General features: G+C 42.0%; 1 protein-coding gene across 7 annotated transcripts in view; it reads left to right on the top strand.

The window, feature by feature from the left end:
• LOC109927380 (AP-4 complex accessory subunit RUSC2-like) overlaps positions 1-19,788 on the top strand; it is a 141,309-nt gene that overhangs the window by 21,128 nt on the left and 100,393 nt on the right. The window lies entirely within an intron of this gene.

The raw sequence follows: 19,788 nt of genomic DNA on the forward strand, positions 1-19,788 counted from the left end.
GAGCAGGAAGGCTGACGTTTCGGGCCTAGACCCTTCTTCAGAAATGTCAGCCTTCCTGCTCCTCTGATGCTGCTTGGCCTGCTGTGTTCATCCAGCTCTACACCTTGTTATCTCAGTAAGCTACTCAGTTGTATCAAATCACTACAAAGTCAAAAAAAAGGAATGATGCCAAGTAGATCACCTCGCATCAAACTAGGCACCAGAAATGTTGATGTCAAAAAAAGTGACCCTGCAAAGTCTTTCTTAGCAGTATTTAGGATCTTATGCCAAAATTTGAAGAGCTTTCACACAGACTAGTCAAACAACAGCCTGACATAGTCATATTCAAGGAATCATACCTTACAGAAAATGTCACAGACACCACCATTACCATTCCTGGATATATACTTTTCCATTAGCAGGGTAGATCCACCCGAGGTAGCAGCACAGTGATATACAGTCGGAGGGAAGTTCCCATGGGAGCTCTCAACATTTGACTCCAACCCCATGAAGTTTCGTAACATCAGGTCAAGCATGTTCATGGAATGTTCCTGCTGATTACCACTGACTGCATCCCCTTGGATGAACTATCAGTGCTGTGTCTTACTGGGGTAGTTTGGAATATGGAATTTGAAACCAAGGCCAGCCCTTATATTATGTATATTATGAATGACAGAGCAGTTTCGAGGGGCTGGATGGACTATTGCTGTTCCTAATTCATTTGTCTACTCCATGTTAAACAGTACCCAGATGAAACACTGTGGGTGACAAGTGAATAGGTGGAGGATTTTGATATCATAGAAATATAAAAAGATAGAAGGTTTGAGCAAAGTAGGCCATTTAATCCTTTGACCTCCACAATTCATTACGATCATGGCTGATCATCGAACCCAATACCCTTATCACACCCTCACCCCCATATCCCTTGATTCCTTTAGCCACAAAAGCTATATCTACCTCCTTTGTGAAACCACTTTCTGTGGTAATGAAGTCCACAGGCTTACCGCTCTTTGAGGGAAGAAATTTCTTCTCATCTCAATCCTAAAAAGTTTACTCCTTATCCTTAAACTATGACCTCTGGTTCTGGACTCTCCACTAATAGGAACTTTCTTCCTGCATCTAACCTGCCTGGTCCTGTTTGAATTGTATATGTTTCTATGAGATTCCCCCCCCATAAGTCTTCTAAACTCCAGTGAAAACAATCCTAACCTACTGAATCCCCCCTGATACTTCAGTCCTGCCATCACAGGCCATGATTTGGTAAACCTTCACTGCACTCACTCGATAGCATGAACATCCTTCCTCGGATAAAGAGACCAAAACTGCACAGGATATTCCAGGTGTGACCTCACCAATGCCTGGTATAATTGAAGCAATTGTTCCTGTGCTCAAATCCTCTTGCATGAAGGCAGGAGGGAATTTCCCTAGGAGTGATCAATATTGACTCCAAACCCTGTGAAATCTCATGGTATTCAGTCAAACATAGGTACAGAAACTTCATGGTTTTTGCCCCGTCGTGTCCTCGGGTGCGAATCAAGGGGTTGCTTTGCTCTGGATGATCTCAAACCTCTTGATTATTGTTTGAGCTGCACCTATTCAGGCAAATGGAAGGAATTTTATCACACTCCTGACTTGTGCCTTGAAGATGGTGGACAGGCTTTGGGGAATCAGGACATAAGTTATTAGCTGCAGAATTTCTAAACTCTGCCCAGCTCTTCTCGCCAAAATATTTACAAATCAGTTTGTGCATGTTTGATCTGCTCTTGTGGCCCAGTGTGCAGTGGCATACCGTAGGCTTCAGTGCTGAGTTCCTTATTTTTGTCTCATAAATGATGTAAATGAGAATGTGGAAGGGATAATAAGTAATTTTGAGGATGACACAAAGATTGGCCAGATGGTTGACAGTGAGAAGGAAGGTATTAGTTATAGAATAGGAGGATATAAATGGATTGATTAGATGGGCAGATCAGTGGCAGAATTTAACCTGATAAATGTGAGGTGCTGTACTTTGGAAGAAAGAACAAGACGAGGGAGTACTTAATAGCAAGACACTAGGAAGCTGGGAGGAACAAAGAGATCTCAGTGTGCTTGTGCACAGATATGAAAAGGTGGCAGAACAGGTTAATAGCATAGTTAAGAAGGCATAAGGGACACTTGCCTTTATCAGTTGTGGCATAGATAATAAGAGCAGAGAGGTCATGTTGAAGTTGCACAGTTAGGGTATTGTGTGCAGTTCCGGTTACCAAACTGTAGGAAGTGTGTAATTACACTGCAAAGGGTACAGAAGAGACTTGCCAGGATGTTGCCTGGGACAGAGGAAGCAGAGAGTGTCAGTGAGCAAGTGATTCCTTTGCAAGAGCCACTTGATAACACTGTTGATGATTTCCTTCCATCAGTTTGATGATTGAGAGGAGACTGATGGGTAGCAGTTGGTCAGCTTGGACTCCTCTTTCTTTTATGGACAAGACGTAGCTGGACAATTTTCTACATTGTTGGTAGATTCCAAGTTGGAACTGCACTGGAACAGGTTGGCTGGCAACTTAACTTTTTCTGGAGCACAAATCTTTAGGACTACCACCGGAATGTTATCGGAGTCCATATCTTTCAGTATCCAGCATCTTCAGCTGTTTTCAATGATGAAAGAACACAGTACATAAAAGCAAAATACAAGACTGAAGTATTTGATTCTGTCATCAGCCACAAGTGCTAAGTGAATGATCCATCACAGATGGCAGTCTTCAACCAATCTGATTGGAGGTAATGTACAGTTCCATGTTGTAGCTTCATCAGGTTGACACCATGTTTTTAGACATGCTCAGTACTGTTCTTGGCACGTTGTCCTGCACTCTTCATTGAACTCGGAATTGATCTCCCAGCCCGATGGCAATGGTAGACTGGGGGATATGGCAGGTCATGAGATTACAGGTTGAATACAATTCTGCTGCTGATGATAGCTCAATATGTTGAGAAACCAGACAGAGAACTGACTATCTTAGACTGGGTATTATGCAGTGAGAAAGGAATAACTGATACTGTTGTTATGAAAGATCTTTTGAGGATTGGCGACCATAATATGATAGAATTTTTTGTCAAGATGGAGAGTGAGGTAATTGATTCTGAAAATAGGGTTCTGAATTTTAACAAGGGAAAGTATGATGGTATGAGGCGTGAGTTGGCTATAATGGATTGGGAAATGTTACTGAAAGGAATGACAATGGATAGGCAATGACAAACAATCAAAGAGCAAATGGGTGAATTATAAAAATTTTTTATTCCTGTCTGGCGCCAGAGCACAAAGAGAGCAGTAGCCAATCTACAAATTATGAGGGAACATAAGAACATAAGAACTAGGAGCAGGAGTAGGCCATCTGGCCCCTCGAGCCTGCCCCGCCATTTAATAAGATCATGGCTGATCTTTTTGAGACTCAGCTCCAGTTACCCGCCCACTCACCATAACCCTTAATTCCTTCACTGTTCAAAAATTTATCTAGCCTTGTCTTAAAAACATTGAGTGAGGTAGCTTCAACCACTTCACTGGGCAGGGAATTCCACAGATTCACAACCCTTTGGGTGAAGAAGTTCCTCCTGACCTCAGTCCTACATCTGCTTCCCTTTACTTTGAGGCGATGCCCTCTAGTCCTCGTTTCACCTGCTAGCGGAAACAACCTCCCTGCCCCCACTTTATCTATTCCCTTCGTAATCTTATATGTTTCTATAAGATCTGCCCTCATTCTTCTGAATTCCAATGAGTATAATCCCAGTCTACTCAGTCTTTCCTTATAATCCAACCCTCTCAACTCTGGAATCAACTGAGTGAATCTCCTCTGCACCCCCTCCAGTGCTAGTATATCTCTTCTCAAGTAAGGAGACCAAAACTGCACACAGTACTCCAGGTGTGGCCTCACCAGGACCCTATACAGCTGCAGCATAGCCTCCCTGTTTTTAAACTCCAACCCTCGAGCAATGGCAGACAAAATTCCATTTGCCTTTTTAATTACCTGCTGCACCTGCAATCCCACCTTCAGCGACTCATGCACAAGGACACCCAAGTCCCTTTGCACAGCAGTGCTGCAATTTTTTACCATTTAAAACATAGTCCATTTTGCTGTTATTTCTACCAAAATGGATGATCTCACACTTATTAACATTGTACTCCATCTGCCAGACCTTTGCCCGCTCACTTAGACTATCTATATCCCTCTGCAGACTTTCAGTGTCTTCTGCACACTTTGCTCTACCACTCACCTTAGTGTCATCTGCAAATTTTGACGCACCACACTTCATCCCCAACTCCAAATCATCTATGTAAATTGTAAACAATTGCGGTCCCAACACTGATCCCTGAGGCACACCACTAGCCACTGACTGCCAACCAAAAAAACACCAATTTACCCCTACTCTTTGCTTTCTACTGGTCAACCAATCCTCTATCCATGTCAATACATTACCTGTAATACCGTGCAACTTTATCTTATGTAGCAGCCTTTGGTGTGGCACCTTGTCAAATACCTTCTGGAAATCCAAATACACCACATCCACAGGTTCTCCATTGTCCACCATGCAAGTAATGTCCTCAAAGAATTCCACCGCATTAGTTAAACATGACCTACCCTTCATGAACCCATGCTGGGTGTTCCCAATGGGACAATTTATATCCAGATGTCTTGCTATTTCTCCCTTAATGATAGATTCAAGCATTTTCCCCACTACCGAAGTTAAGCTAACTGGCCTATAGTTACCTGCTTTTTGTCTACTTCCTTTTTTAAACAGTGGCGTCACATTGGCTGTTTTCCAATCTGCGGGATCACCCCAGAGTCCAGTGAATTTTGGTAAATAATTACTAGTGAATTTGCTATTTCCCCCATCACCTCTTTTAGTACCCTGGGATGCATTTCATCAGGGCCAGGAGACTTGTCTACCTTTAGCCCCATTAGCTCGCCCAGCATTGCCTCTTTAGTGATAATGATAGTTTCTAGGTCCTCACCTGCTGTAACCTTCTTGCCATTAGTTTTCAGCATGTTATTTGTGTCTTCCACTGTGAAGACCGACATGAAATAACTGTTTAATGTCTCGGCTATTTCCTCATTCCCAGTTATTAAATTGGCCTTCTCATCCTCTAAAGAACCAATGTTTACCTTCGCCACTCTTTTACGATTTACATATTTATAGAAACTTTTGCTGCCTGTTTTATATTCTGAGCTAGTTTACTCTCATAATCTATCTTACTTTTCTTTATAACTTTTTTTGTGGCTTTCTGTTGGCCTTTAAAGATTTCCCAGTCTACTAGTTTCCCACTACTCTTAGCTTTTTTGTATGTGTTTTTTTTTTCAATTGATACTTTCCCTTATTTCCTTAGACATCCATGGCTGGCTCTCTCTTTTCCTATAGTTCTTCCTTGTCACTGGAATATACTTCTGCTGAGCCCTGTGAAAAATTGTTTTGAAAGTCCTCCACTGTTCCTCAATTGACCCACCATAAAGTTTTTGCTTCCATTCTACCTTAGCTAACTCCTTCCTCATTCCTTCATAGTCTCCTTTGTTTAAGCACAGGACATAGGTACTGGATTTAACCTTCTCACGCTCCATCTGTATTTTAAATTCGACCATACTGTGATCGCTCCTTCTGAGAGGATCCCTAACTGTGAGATCATTAATTATTCCTGTCTCATTACACAGGACTAGATCTAGGATAGCTTGCTCTCTCGTAGGTTCCATTACATATTGTTCAAGGAAATTATCGCAGATGCATTCTATGAACCCCGCCTCAAGGCTGCCATGACCGACCTGGTTTGACCAATCGATATGTAGATTAAAATCCCCCATGATAATTGCTGTACCATTTTTACATGCATTAGCTATTTCTGTGTTTATTGCCCGCCCCACCACAATGTCATTATTTGGTGGCCTATAGACCACACCTATCAGTGATTTCTTCTCCCTGCTATTCCTAATTTCCACCCAAATGGATTCAACGTTTTGTTCAGTAGAACCTATATAATCTCTCACTACCGCCCTGATATCATCCTTAAAAATCAGAGCAACACCACCTCCCTTCCCTTCCTGTCTGTCCTTCCGAACAGTTTGATACCCCTGGATATTTACCTCCCACTCATGACCATCCTGTAACCATATCTCTGTAATGGCCACTAAATCATACCCATTTGCCATGATTTGCGCCGTCAACTCATCCACCTTGTTTCGAATGCTCCGAGCATTCAGGTAAAGTGCCGTTATGCCAGTTTTTGCACCTTCTTTTTGGGTCCTGTTACCTCCATTACTAACAGCTCTTGAGTTCTCCTTCCCTTTAACTTTTTTCCTCATTTTCAATGGAGTTGAAGCTTCCTCGTCACCTGCTAACCTGTTGCTTTGCCTTACATTAATTGTTATTCTCCCTCTATGCTCACTTCTCCCCTCCCCCCCACTTACTAGTTTAAAGTGCTATTAACCACCCTATTTATCCTTTTCGCCAGAACACTGGATCCAGCCCTGTTCAGGTGGAGTCCATCCCAGTGATATAGAGCCCGCCTGTCCCAGAACTGATGCCAGTGCCCCATGAAAAGGAAACCCTCTTTCCTACACCACTCTTTCAGCCACCTGTTTACTTCCCTGATCCTCGCCTCCCTATGCCAATTTGCACGTGGCTCGGGCAGCAATCCAGAGATTATGACCCTTGAAGACCTGTTTTTTAATTTTGTTCCTAGCTTTTCATAATCCCAAAACAGGTTTTTTTTCCTAGTCCTGCCTATGTTGTTGGTACCTACGTGGACCACAACAACTGGATCCTCCCCCTCCCTCTCTGGTATCCTCTCAAGCCAGTCAGAGATGTCTCGCACCCTGGCATTGGGCAGGCAACACACCATGCGGGATTCTCTATCCTGCTCGCAAAGGATACTGTCTATCCCCCTGATGATGGAATCCCCTACAACTACAATCTCTGTCTTTTTGCTCCCCCCTCTTGAATGGCCTCCTGGACCATGGTGCCATGGTCAGTTGACTCATCCTTCCTGCAGCCCTGTTCCTCATCCACGCAGGGAGCAAGTGCCTCATACCTGTGGGACAATGTCAAGGGCTGCGGCTCCTGTGTTCCTGTCTGCAGGGTCCCTCTACCTGCCTCACTCGCAGTCACACACTGCTGTCCCTGCCCACCGATTAAATTAACATTAGTTAATCTACCAGGTGTGACTGCCTCCTGGAACACAGCATCCAGGTATTTCTCCCCCTCCCGGATGTGCCGCAGTGTTTGGAGTTCGGATTCCAGCTCATCAATTTTGAGCCGGAGCTCCTCAAGCAGCCAACACTTGCTGCACATGTGGTCACCGCCGTTCTCAATGGGATCAGCTCGCTCCCACATCATACAGCTACAACACATCACCTGGCCTGCCATCTCTACTTAGTTAATTATTTAAAATTAATTAGTTTTTTTTTTAGTTTTGCAGTGTTCGCTGCATCAGTAAGTTTACTCCGTTATATACTCAAACAGACTCCGGCTTTGCCTTCCAACCCGCTCCCAGAGGATTTGGTGTCTAGGTGACCACCCCGAAAGATAACAAAGAGATGAGGAAAAAAAATGCAAAAAGCTTACCTGCTGACCACACTTAGTCGTTATTATTAGGTTAGAGGAGGTGGAAGGGTGGGAGACACTACGTGTGTAGTGTCTCGGGTATTAGTTAACTCCCAAATTTATTGGGTGGATGCTTACCTTTCCAGGCCGCCCTCGTGCTTTCTCCCGGACTCCCGCCGCTGAAACAACTGAAAACTGGAAGTTAGGGATAGTATTAGATGAAAAAAAATTAAGAGAAAACAATAGATCTGAGTATTGGAAACAGTTTAGAAGTCAACAAACAAGGACGAGGGGATTGATTTAAGAAGGTGAAAATAGAGTAAGAGAGAATGCTTGCAGGAAATATAAGAACTGACTGTAAAAATTACTATAGGTATATAAAGAGAAAAGATTGTTGAAAGCTAATATAGGTCCCTTGCAATCAGAAATGGAGAAATTTATAATGGGAAGCAAAGAAATAGCAATAAAACTAAATTCATTCTTCACTTCCATCTTCACAAATGAGGATGCAAATATCGCAGCAGAAATAATGGGAAACTCTGGTTTAATGAGAGGGAAGACTGAATAAACTTGTGGTAGTAGAGAAATTGTGTTGGAAAAAGTGATGGGGTTAAAGGCTGAGAAATTCCCACAGTCTGATAATGGACATCCCAGAATGCTTAAGGAAGTGCCCCTAGAAATAGTGGATCCCTAGGTGGTCATCTTCGAAGATTCTTTAGACTTTGGAACAGTTCATATAGATTGGAGGGGACCTAACATATCCCCTCATTTTAAAGGAAGAGATAGAAAACAGGCAATTATAGACCCATGAGTCTGATTTTGGTAGTTGTCCATTATAAGGGTTTTATATTGGAGCGCTTTAAAACAGTGATAGAATCAGATGCAGTCAGCATGGATCTACAAAAGGGAATTCATGCCAATCCTACTGGAATTCTTTGAGGGTGTAAGTAATAAGAGTTGATTGGGGGAATGAGTGGATATGGTTTATTTGGACTTTCAGAAGCCTTTCGACCAAGTCCCACAAGAGATTAATGTTTTAAAATTAAAGCGCATAGGATTGGCGGTAGTGTATTGAGATGGAAAGAAAATTGGTTGGCAGACAGGAAACAAAGAGTAGGAATAAATGTGTCTTTTTCTGAATGGCAGGGAATGATTAGTAGAGTACCACAGGAATTGGTACTTGGACACCAACTATTCATAATTTATGGTTTTTTTATTCTTTATTGGGACATGGGTATCACTGCTGGCTAGCATTTTTATTGTTCTTCGCTAGTTGCCCTTGAAAAGGCAGTGGTGAGCTGCCTTCTTGTAGCGCTGCAGTCCATGTGCCATAGTTAGACCTACAATACCATTGGGGAAGGAATTGCAGGATTTTGACCCAGCGACACTGAAGGAATGGCAATATATTTCCAAGACTGGATGGTGAGTGACTTGGACAGGAAATTGTAGACGTGGCCACGCCATACATCTGCTGCCAAGGCTATAAGGCTCCTGAGTTCATTATAGCCTTGGTCCATATGTGGATAAAAGATCTGAACTCCAGAGGTGCGATGAGAGTGACTGTCCCTTGCCATCAGGGCAATATTTGAACAAATATGGAATTAAAGAACTGTAGCAAAATTGGGATCAATGAGAATGGGGAAGGAATGTCTCCACTTGTGAGAGTCATATCTAACACAGTGGAAGGTAATTCTGGATAAGACCATAAAGCTAACAGCAGAAGTAGGCCGTTTGCCCTATTAAATCTATTCCACCATTCAGTGAGATTATGGCTGGTCTGATAATCCTCAAATCCATTTTCCTACCTTTTCCCTATACCCGTGATTCATTTACTGATTAAAAATCTATCTCAGCCTTCAATATACTTAAAGACACAGCCCCAATAGGCCTCTCTGATAAATATTTTCACAGATTCACTTCCCTCGCAGAGAAAAAAGTCCTCATCAATTGTCTTAAAAGTGCAATCCCTTATTCTGAAATTCTGCCCTCTGATCACAGGGGAAACAACCTCTTTGCAAGTCCCCTTGGAATCTTGTATGTTTCAATAAGGTCACCTTTCATTCTTTTCAGAACTAATCAGTACAGGCCCAACCTGCTGAACCTCTCATAAGCAAGCCTATCCATACCCAGTTTCAGTTGACTGAACCTTTTCTGGACAGGCTCCAATGTCAGTATCATCTCCTTAGATAACAGGCCAAAATGTTCATAGTATTCCAGCTGTGGTCTGACCAGTTAGTGCTTTGTATAGTTTTAGTAAAACCTCCCTACTTTTATGCCTCATTCCCTTTGAAACAAAGACCATCCCATTTGCCTTCCCTATTACTGCCTGACCTTAGTTGTGATTCACCGTATACCTTTATGTACAAGGGTTCCTAAATCCTCTGTTCTGTAACTTTCTCCATTTCAGTAATGTTCAACTCTAAACTTCTCGCCAAAGTGCATACCTCACATTTTCCCACATTATATTCCGTTTATCCAAGTTTTTGCCTGCCTGCTTAACCTGTCTATGTCCTCTGTACACTCTTTGTGTTATCCTCACTACTTGCCTTTCCACCTATTTTTGTGTCATTTGCAAACTTGACTACAGTACACTCACTTTGATCATCCAAGTCATTAGTATATATTAGAAATAATTATGGGCCCATGATTGATCCCTGTGGCACTCCATGAGTTACCGGCTACCATCCTGAAAATGTTTCAGAGATAGCAGGAACTGCAGATGCTGGAGAATCTGAGATAACAAGGTGCAGAGCTGGATGAACACAGCAGGCCAAGCAGCATCAGAGGAGCAGGAAGGCTGACATTTCGGGTCGAGACCCTTCTTCAGAAATGGGGGAGGGGAAGGGGGTTCTGAAATAAATAGGGAGAGAGGGGGAGGCGGATAAAAGATGGATAGAGGAGAAGATAGGTGGAGAGGAGACAGACAGGTCAAAGAGGCGGGGATGGAAGGATCTCCATGTTCTGAATGTAGACATTGTCACAGTTGGGGCCAAATTGGGAAGGCCTGAATGTGGACTGTAGTCCATTGGGGATGATCTGGTTCCGTAGGCAGGTACTAAGAAAGGTGATGTGGCTGTAGTGCCTGGTTTGCTTCAGGACGTGGTCGAGCAGTTTCAAGGCCGAAGAGATTACGAGAGAGTTGCAGTGGGAGAGAGATCCACTGAGGTTGTTTCGGAGGGTAACTTCTTCAGGGTAGGCATCCTTAGAAGAGGCTTCGCAGTGGGGTTAAAATTGTTTCAGAGATAGCAGAAACTGCAGATGCTGGAGATTCTGAGATAGCAAGGTGCAGAGCTGGATGAACCCAGCAGGCCAAGCAGCATCAGAGGAGCAGGAAGGCTGACGTTTCGTGCCTTATCCCAACTGTCTGTCTTTTATTAGTTAGCCAGTCTTCAATCCATGCTAATTTACTATCTTCAAAATCACAGATTCTTGTCTTTGTAAGTAGCCTAATGTGTGGTATCTTATTAAATGCCTGAAAATGTTATATCTGCTCCTTCCCCTTTATCTGTTCTGCTTGTTACCTCCTGGTAAAGTTGTCAGCCATGATCTCGCCTTCATAAAGCCATGCTGACTCTGCTTGATCATTGTTATGTATTTCTAAATAAACTACTATTACATCCTTTATAATATACTCTTAACATTTTCCCTGGAACAGTTGTTAAGCTAACTAGACGATACAGTTCCGAGGAAGGGTCACCGGGTTCGAAACGTTAACTCTGTTTTCTACTTCACAGATGCTGCCAGACCTGCTGAGCTTTTCCAGCAACTTTGTTTTTGTTCCTGATTTACAGCATCCACAGTTCTTTCAGTTTCTATAGTTCCCTGTGTTTTTTATAATCTCCCTCGCCTTTTAAATTACAATATAACATTGGCAGTTTTCTAATACTCTGGGACTTTTTCAGAATCTGATGATTCTCAGAAAATGACAACCTGTACATCCACTATCTCTAGAGCTAAATCCTTTGATATCTAAGGATGCATCCTTTCAGATGGAGGGGACTTATCAGTCTTTAGCCCCAGTGGTTTCATAGAGGCATACAGATCTACGGCAAAGTAAAAGGCCTGTTAGCCCATCGTGTTCACGCTGGTCAGAAACAATTCTAATCTTATTTTCCAGCATTTGGCCTATAGCTTTGTAAGATTTGGCATTACAAGTGCACATCTAAATACTTCTTAAATGTTATGAAGGGTTTCTGCCTCTCCCACCCTTACAGGCACCAAGTTCCAAATTTTGCTCTACCCTGCATTTAAAAGAAGTTTTCCCTGGCACATTTTTCTAGTGGTAGTTATTTGTTGTACTTATTTCTTCTCTTTTCTTTGCCCCTTCATTATTTAGTGATTTGGAATGCCACAGGCTTCTACTGTGAAGACTGATTAAAATATTTATTCAACGCCTCTCTATTTCCTGGACCCCCATTATTATTTCTCCATCCTCATTCTGAAACTTTTCTCACTTTGTCTTGTGCCTTTCTAAATATATTTTTTATATGTTTAAAGTAGATCTTGTCCATCTTGATGTTACTTGCAAGTCTGCCGTCAAAGTTCGTTTTCATCCCTTTTTTTGGTCATCTTCTGTTGGTTTTTAAAACTTTTCCTATCATCTGGCTTACCACTAATTTTTTCCACATGATGTTTTTTCTTTCAATTTGATGCTAGCTTTATCTTCCCTGGTTAACCATGTTTGGCTTGTCCCTTTCCTAGAATTCTTTCTGCTCACTGGGATGGATCTTTGCTGTGTGCCAGGAACTATTTTCTTAAGCACCTGCCATGTTTCTCTGCTGTCTTTGCTGCTAAATACCTTTCCTACTAATTAACTCAGTCCAGCTCTGCCCTCATTCCTTTGTAATGACCCTTTGTAATGTGCCAAACCTTAACACAGTTGTTTCCAACCGAAGTTGACTAAATTAATCTGCCCTGCTGCCTTCAGAACTTTGGGTATCCTGCTGGTGTCTTGGCATGGTTTACCTCCCCGTATTGCATATCTTGAGCATGTGGCCATCTTGCATGCTGTACAACTTCAGGGATTGTGGACAAACACCTCAAGATCCTTCTACTCCTTGATCCCTTTGTTCCTTTGAGCTTCCTAGTGTCCTGCCATTTATTGAGCACTCCCTATCTGTCTTTATTGAGTCCATTTGATATAGATAAAACAAATGCAGAAAACTATAAGTATCTCTTTGCAAATTTAGCTTCCATCTACATGACTTCCATTTGCATTTATCTTTACGTTTTCAGTAAATTTAATAATTGACTTTCTATCCTATTCAATCAGATGGGAAATCTCTCAACATATAAGTGTGAAAGCCAAGGCAAATGTACAGCATGTACAGATGATCCTTGGCATCACAAATGAACTAGTCTTTTAGAAGGCAAACATGCCGAGTATGCTGACAAGGAAAGGAAGCTTTGCTACCTTCGGTATGGTTTGTAAAGCATGCAAGATGGCCACATGCTCAAGGACATGCTCTGTGGGGAGCTAACCCATGCTAAGACACTGACAGGATACCTTAAGCTCTGATTCAAGGATGTTATCAAAAGAAACATAAAAGTTTTCAACATCAATCATAGCAAATGGAGAAAACTAGCTGACAATCAATGCAAATGGAAATAGCAGCTGTGGGCAGAAGTCTGCCACACTCTGCCCTATGATTTCAGAAGATCCAAAGCTGATGCTAACTTTGCAAAGAAGTGTCAGCAGCAATCATCCTGCACTACCCTTCATGATTGACACTTGTTGAGGACATAGCCATCCAGAATCGGCTATTGTAGTACATTAACTTGTCTGGCCCTACAATCTTGTCATCTCTCACAGATGGAAAGATGTCAGCGAGTCATCCTACCATCTGTCTTTAATAAATATGGTGAATAGTTGAAGTCCCTGTGGGACACTGCTATCCACATCCTGCTAATTAGAGTACTGTTCATTAACTCCAATCTGTTTCTTGCCGCTCAGTCAATTTTCTAACCAAGTCAATAATTTACCTTCAAATTTATGCGCTTCTCTGTAGTTCTACAAATTTTCAAAAGTGAACATTCCCAAATTCTCTTGACTGGATTGAGGATTTTTGCATCAGCAAATGGTGAAATTCAAAGGTTGTGTTTGACACATTGTGAAATAAGAAGGATTGCTGTAGAGGATTCTTACTTGAAATTGCATTTGTTAAACTAATCAACTGAATGCTAAATCCTATTAGCTTTAGTCCGATTATGTACAATTAGCCACCAAGACCAACATCAGCTTGGCATTTTGTGACTCAAATTGAGAAATTTCCAGGCATGCATTTAAATTACCAACTTTTCAATGTGTGACATTATATTGGAAAGCACATAAATGTCTATTGGCACTGCTTTAAATTATATTAATCTTAGCATTATCATTATCAGGACTGGCAGCTCAAAGTTCCAGAGTACACGTGCTAGAGAGAAGTTAGAAGGGGAGGTTAGAGAGGGGGCAGGTGGTGGCGTTTTTGATTAGGGAAACCATCATGACAGTACCTAGGATATTCCTGAGGGATCGTCCAATGAAGCTATATGGGTGGAACCTAGAAATAAGAACCAGGTGATCACTTTGATGGGATTGTACTGTTGTTCCCCTCCAACAGTCAGCAGAAAATGAGGAGTAAATATGTAGGGAAATCACAGCTGTAAGAACTGTTGCGAAGTTGTGTAGAGTAACTGTGCATTGGGTGGCAGGAAGTTAGAATTAGGTGTTTGTAAAATGCTAGAGGAGAAAGCATTGTGTGGTCCCTTAAGATGATGTGCTTTTTCTATACTTAGAGATTTAAATGGATGCCTGTGAGCAACAGGTTGAAAGTTTGCAAGTACACAGAGAACACCCGAATTGAAACATTTGTATTGAAAGGCCATAAAATTAGCAGGCGAAGCAGCAGTTTTTACCGAGATAACAGGGTTTGGAATTTAACCAATCAATTTGAACCAGGCACTTATATACCAAAAACCAATTAAATCTAAATCTGATGGTCTTGACAACATAGGACCAATCCTATTGTAAGAAATTGTTATGTCATCAAGGGTATAAATGAAGGGGTCGGTGGGACAAAGACAGGAGAGCTAACTGCTACTTGCCACTGTTAACAGCCCTCAGCTCTCAAGAGAGAATTGCTGGCTCTCACAGACTCCTCTAAGTCTTAGAGATAGCACCATCTAAAGACCAAAGGTACCCACGACACAACTAGTGAATATTCCTGACAGAAGAATCGACGGAGAAGGCACAGAGCATTCCAGAAAACATGTAACCTGGCTGTAATTTCAAGCGACTAAATTCTATTTTTATTTTATATAAGTGGGACTTATACTTATTGGAACAGCATACCATTAGAGTCTTGTTTTATTTGGGAATAGTTAGTAGTTAGAATTGTTTTATTTGGTTTGTTAATAGTGTAGTTAATTTGTTCACTGTTAGAGTTAGATGAATAAATTGTTACTTGTTGATTGTAAAGTGAGTATCAGGGATTTATTTTATTTAACCACTAGAGGTTGCAGAAAGGCAGATTACACAACTTTTCACACTCCTTTTACAGATTAGAGGGCGCAGTGTTCCTCTTTGGGTGTTTTAATTTTAGTTCTTGGTGGGGTGGGAGGGGGGTCAGAATAATAGGGTTGTAATAGTAGGGGATTTTAACTATCCAAACATAGACTGGAACTCCCTGTTGGGAGTTTTCTATAGGCCTCCGAAAAGTTCCAGAGATGTAGAGGAAAAGATTGCAAAGATGATTCTGGATAGGAGCGAAAGTAACAGGGTAGTTGTTATGGGGGACTTTAACTTTCCAAATATTGACTGGAAACAGATGGGCCAGGTTTTGTCCAATGTGTGCAGGAGGGTTTCCTGACACAGTATGTAGATTGGCAAACAAGAGGTGAGGCCACATTGGATTTGGTACTGGGTAATGAACCAGGCCAGGTGTTAGATTTGGAGGTAGGTGAGCACTTTGGTGATAGTGACTACAATTCGGTTACGTTTACTTTAGCGATGGAAAGGGATCGGTATATAACGCAGGGCAAGAGTTATAGCTGGGGGAAAGGCAATTATGAGGCGATGAGGCAAGATTTAGGATGCATAGGATGGAGAAGGAAACTGCAGGGGCTGGGCACAATTGAAATGTGGAGCTTGTTCAAGGAACAGCTACTGCGTGTCCTTGATAAGTATGTACCTGTCAGGCAGGGAGGAAGTGGTCGAGCGAGGGAACCGTGGTTTACTAAAGAAGTTGAATCTCTTGTCAAGAGGAAGAAGGAGGCTTATGTAGAGATGAGGCGTGAAGGCTCAGTTAGGGCACTTGAGAGTCACAAGTTAGCCAGGAAGGACCTAAAGAGAGAGCCAAGAAGAGCCAGGAGGGGACATGAGAAGTCTTTAGCAGGTAGGATCAAGGAAAACCCGAAAGCTTTCTATAGGTATGTCAGGAATAAAAGAATGACTACAGTAAGATTGGGGCCAGTCAAGGACAGTAGTGGGAAGTTGTGCGTGGAGTCCAAAGAGATAGGAGAGGTGCTAAATGAATATTTTTCATCAGTATTCACACAGGAAAAAGACAATGTAGTCGAGGAGAATACTGAGATACAGTCTATTAGACTAGACGGGATTGAGGTTCATAAGGAGGAGGTGTTAGCAATTCTGGAAGGTGTGAAAATAGATAAGTCCCCTGGGCCGGATGGGATTTATCCTAGGATTCTCTGGGAAGCTATAGAGGAGATTGCAGAGCCTTTGGCTTTGATCTTTAAGTTGTCATTGTCTTCAGGAATAGTGCCAGAAGACTAGAGACTAGCAAATGTTGTCCCCTTGTTCAAGAAGGGGAGTAGAGACAACCCTGGTAATTGTAGACCAGTGAGCCTTACTTCGGTTGTGGGTAAAGTGTTGGAAAGGATTATAAGAGATAGGATTTATAATCATCTAGAAAGGAATAATTTGATTAGGGATAGTCAACACGGTTTTGTGAAGGGTAGGTCGTGCCTCACAAACCTTATTGAGTTCTTTGAGAAGGTGACCAAACAGGTGGATGAGGGTAAAGCGGTTGATGTGGTGTATTTGGATTTCAGTAAAGCGTTTGATAAGGTTCCCCATGGTAGGCTATTGCAGAAAATACAGAGGCATGGGATTGAGGGTGATTTAGCGGTTTGGATCAGAAATTGGCTAGCTGTAAGAAGACAGAGGGTGATGGTTGATGGGAAATGTTCATCCTGGAGTTCAGTTACTAGTGGTGTACCTCAAGGATCTGTTTTGGGGCCACTGCTGTTTGTCATTTTTATAAATGACCTGGATGAGGGCGTAGAAGGATGGGTTAGTAAATTTGCGGATGACATCAAAGTTGGTGGAGTTGTGGATAGTGCGGAAGGATGTTGCAGGTTACAGAGGGACATAGATAAGCTGCAGAGCTGGGCTGAGAGGTGGCAAATGGAGTTTAATGCGGAAAAGTGTGAGGTGATTCACTTTGGAAGGTGTAACAGGAATACAGAGTACTGGGCTAATGGTAAGATTCTTGGTAGTGTGGATGAGCAGAAAGATCTCGGTGTCCATGTGCATAGATCACTGAAAGCTGCCACCCAGGTTGTTAGCGTTGTTAAGAAGGCGTACAGAATGTTAGGTTTTATTGGTGGAGGGATTGAGTTTCGGAGCCATGAGGTCATGTTGCAACTGTACAAAACTCTGGTGCGGCCGCACTTGGAGTATTGCGTACAGTTCTGGTCACCGCATTATAGGAAGGATGTGGAAGCATTGGAAAGGGTGCAGAGGAGATTTACCAGGATGTTGCCTGGTATGGAGGGAAGGTCTTATGAGGAAAGGCTGAGGGTCTTGTGGCTGTTTTCGTTAGAGAGAAGAAGGTTAAGAGGTGACTTGATAGAGACATACAAGATGATCAGAGGATTAGATAGGGTGGACAGTGGGAGCCTTTTTCCTTGGATGGTGATGGCTAGCACGAGGGGACATAGCTTTAAATTGAGGGGTGATAGATATAGGACAGATGTCAGAGGTAGGTTCTTTACTCAGAGAGTAGTAAGGGCGTGGAATGCCCTGCCTGCAAAAATAGTAGACTCGCCCACTTTAAGGGCATTTAAATGGTCATTAGATAAACATATGGATGATAATGGAATAGTTTAGGTTAGATGGGCTTCAGATTGGTTTCACAGGTCGGCGCAACATCGAGGGCCGAAGGGCCTGTACTGCGCCGTAATGTTCTATGTTCTATGTTCTATGTTCTAAAGTGTTAAGGGCTTAGATGGGGAGGAATTTGTTCAGTATGTTTAAGAAAATCTTCTCAGTCAATATGTAAATGGCCCTACTAGAGAAGGGGCAAAACTTAACCTCCTCTTGAGAAATAAGGCAGGGGAAATGGCTGAAGGGTTAGTGTGTGGGAGCACTTTGGGACCAGTGACCAACTGGTTATTGTGCCTGGCCTGCCATGTTCCTCCAGCTCCACACTGTATTATCTCTGACTCTAGCATCTGCAGTTCTTGCTGTCTCTGATGGAAAAGGATAGGCTTGGGCCACAAATTAAAGTTCTAAATTGGGACACGGCCAATTTTGGTGGTATTGGACAGGACCTTTCAAAGATTGGTTAGCAGAAGCTATTTGCAGGTAAAGGGATGTATGGCAAGTGGGAGGCTTTCAAAAGCTGGGTAATGAAAGTTTGGGGCCAGCATGTTCCTGTTAGTGTGAAGGGCAAGGCTGGCAGGAGTAGAGAACACTGGATGACTAGAGATATTGAGGCATATGTCAGTATAGACAGTTGGGATCAAGTGAATCCCTCAAGGAGTATAGACAGTGTAGGAGTACACTTCAGAGGGAAATCAGGAGGGCAAAAAGGGGACATGAGATAGCTTTGGCAGATAGACTAAAGGAGAATCCAAAGAGATTCTGCAAATATATTAAGGGCAAAAGAGTAACAAGGAAGAAAATAGGGCCCCTGAATGTCAAGTTAACAACCAAGTATTATAGAATAGCCCAGCAAAAGAGGAACTGGCCCTTTTGCAGAGTAATCCAGTTAATTTCATGATCTCCATAATCCCTGAAATTCTTTTGTCTTCACATATTTATCCATTTCCCTTTTGAAGACTATTAAATCTGATGAAGGGTCTAGGCCCGAAACGTCAGCCTCTCTGCTCCTATGATGCTGCTTGGCCTGCTGTGTTCATCCAGCCCTGCACCTTGTTGTCTCAAATCATCACCCTGTCTGGACTGTACGTTCCAAATGCTTGCTTTCTCAATATCTGTAACAATGATAATAATTCAGAGGAACAGGAATAGACCATGGAACCCTATGAGCCTGTTTTGCTGTTTAATTAGATCATGAACAATCTGGAACCTAAATTCATATACTGATCTTCTACCCATATCTCTTAATTCATTTGGTTATCAAAAATTTATCAATATCAAATTTAAAATTTAGAATTGATCCAGCATTAATAGCTGCTTGAGGGAGTAATTTCCAAATTTCTATCTTTTATAAGTAGAACTGTTTCCAAATTTCACTCCTGATGAGTCCAGCTCTAGTGTTTCGTCTATGCTTCCAGTCTTAAATTTTACAACAAGTGGAAACGGTGTAGATAACATGCAATTATCTTGAAAACATTGATCAAATCACCGCTCAACTTCTTTAAATTCCAGGAAACATAACCTTAACCTTTCTTTGTAATTTAATTGTTGGAATGCAGGTACCAGTTTGATAAATCTACATTGCATCCCTTCAAGGCTACTATATCTTTCCAAACATATAATGCTTAATCTCCCCTGTTCACAGTAAAAGAAAACCAGCCTATTCATTTAAATGTTATCCATTGCATGTTATCTGGAGAGGAACAACAATACTTGCTTTGTTGCTGCATATCTGCGTGTGCATGTGCCTTATAGGGAATATTAATAGTGCCCAGAACTACTTGCAGCACTTCATGTGTCGTCTAACCAGAGCTTGTATAGCTGTAGCATAAATTGTATCCCCTTGTATTCTCGTCATCTTGCTATAAAATGTAGTATTCTGTACCTGCACCTGGTGTGTAACCGTAAGTAATTTATCTCAAAAAAACAAGTGCACAAACTTCAGCATTATTGGGTACACAGGATATGGCCCAAGGAAGAACTAAATTTTTGGCAAAGATGTAGGTCCAGAACCTTGATATTTTAGAACGTGTTAGCTAGTGAGAGAGGGTGAATTGTTTTGTTTTCGAGTGACATGATTTTTAAAATCTCGACTGCTGTCAATTGTTTAGAATACCATGGATTGCCTTAACCACTGTGGTGGG

Source organism: Rhincodon typus, chromosome 1, assembly GCF_021869965.1.
Source record: "Rhincodon typus isolate 14 chromosome 1, sRhiTyp1.1, whole genome shotgun sequence".
NCBI lineage: Eukaryota > Metazoa > Chordata > Chondrichthyes > Orectolobiformes > Rhincodontidae > Rhincodon > Rhincodon typus.